At 48.7% G+C, this 1,740-nt stretch overlaps 1 long non-coding RNA gene across 1 annotated transcript in view; it reads left to right on the top strand.

The window, feature by feature from the left end:
- LOC108504695 overlaps positions 1 to 943 on the top strand; it is a 6,049-nt gene extending 5,106 nt beyond the window's left edge. Inside the window, exon 3 of the long non-coding RNA XR_001877216.1 lies at positions 874 to 943. This is a non-coding gene — a long non-coding RNA (uncharacterized LOC108504695). The remainder of the gene's footprint in view (positions 1 to 873) is intronic.
- The last annotated feature ends 797 nt before the right edge of the window (positions 944 to 1,740 follow it).

Here is a 1,740-nt window from a genome sequence, read left to right as displayed (position 1 = left end):
TGAACCCCCCCAGCTCTCCCAGCCTGGCTCCAGGGCAGAGGGGCTCCAGCCCTGGCAGCATCCCCGTGGCCTCCTCTGGACCTGCTCCAACAGCTCCACATCCTTTCTGTGTTTGGAGCCCCAGAGCTGGAGGCAGCACTGCAGGTGGGGTCTCACCAGGACAGAGCAGAGGGGCAGAACCCCCTCCCTTGCCCTGCTGCCCACTCTGCTTTTGGTGCAGCCCAGGACACGTTTGGCTTCCTGGGCTGCAAGAGCACGGTGATGGGTCTTGTCAAGATTCTTGTCCACCAGCATTCCCAAGTCCCTCTCCTCATATAAAATGCCCACTTTTCTCACATGTATGTGGCACTAAGTGTCTTGCAGAAGTTTGCCTTCCTCCAAGGTTTCCTGTAGTAACATTAAAAATCATTTTTCACTTTGTTCTGGACTCAAAGCTGTGGCTTTGCTGCTCCAGTGTCCTCACCACCACAGCAACGGTGTGAAAAACCCCACAACCTTTGGGGCCTTGCGTTGGCCTCATCCTCCTGTGCCCTCCTGTAATTTATATGCATTTATGTGGTTTATTTCTCAAATCACTGGGTGCAAAAATGCATCTCCCTCAGAACACAGAGCTTGCTTTCTCTTGTGAGTGTCAGACATCAGCGAGCACCCCCACAGCTGGTGGGACTGGCAGTGGGGTTAATGTTGCCCAGTTCCACTGGGATCACCTCAATGGGGCTGTTTCATCAGCTGGTTTCCCACTTTTCACACAATTATTTGGTCTAGTCCAAAGCCAGTCCAGCCCAGTTGTGGTTTGTCCTCTGTAAGTGAAGTTATTTCTTTAGCTATTTCTTCTTGCTACATTTAGGTCTTACCTTAGATTTCTTTTACCAGGATCAATTTACCATCTTACAAGTCGAGTCACTGGAGGCAGCTGCAGCCTGGTTTGAATGGGAGGATCAGGTGAGAGTGGGATCATCCCTCATTACATCAGCTGTCAGGGAACAAAGATTCAATGGCCTTGGCCTGCTGAGTCTGCATCTACTGTCACTCTTGCACAATTCCAAGATCTGAAGCTTTATGAGAACCACAGGTACCACAACACTGACACATATCCATGAGTTGGCAGCAGTGTGAAGATGGATCTTGTGATAGTGTAATTCTTTGCACCTCTGGGTTTGTACTGGGAGATGAAGAGACTCACAGAGTGGTTGAGGTTGGAAAGAACCCCTGGATCTGCTCAAGCACTGCCACCTAGACCAGGTTGCCTAGGCCCACGTCCCCCCTCAACAAGATGAATTTTCTTTCCAACTGCAACTTTTGCCTCTAGACCTTGGCTGAATCCTTTCAAGATAGAAATGAAACCCATTTATCTTTCCAGGGAGGGGGTTGCCAGGAGCATCTTTCACGTGGGGGATTTGGTTTGTTTTGATCTAAGTTATGTCTATGATCATTTTAAGAGACTGCAAATTGGCTGTAGGAAACAAAACAGACAGTCAGGTTGTAATGAAGTACCTTCCATCCCGCTGAAATTGTATTCAGTCTCAAGTATCCCTCTCATCTATTAAGTATTGATTTGAGGGGAGAGCATATGACAAAACTGCCAGCTGGTTTGGCCAGCCCAAACCCTGAGCAGCTCCTTGGAAATCGATGAAATCCCATCGATTCCGAAATGCAGCAATTAAATGAGTTAATGGATGAGGACTCTGGGGAGAAAGGAATGGCAGTGATACAACAGGCTGGGAAGCTGCAAAAGAGGTG

Source organism: Lepidothrix coronata, unplaced genomic scaffold, assembly GCF_001604755.1.
Source record: "Lepidothrix coronata isolate B3197 unplaced genomic scaffold, Lepidothrix_coronata-1.0 Scaffold173, whole genome shotgun sequence".
NCBI lineage: Eukaryota > Metazoa > Chordata > Aves > Passeriformes > Pipridae > Lepidothrix > Lepidothrix coronata.
This window is presented reverse-complemented; position numbering and strand designations above follow the sequence as displayed.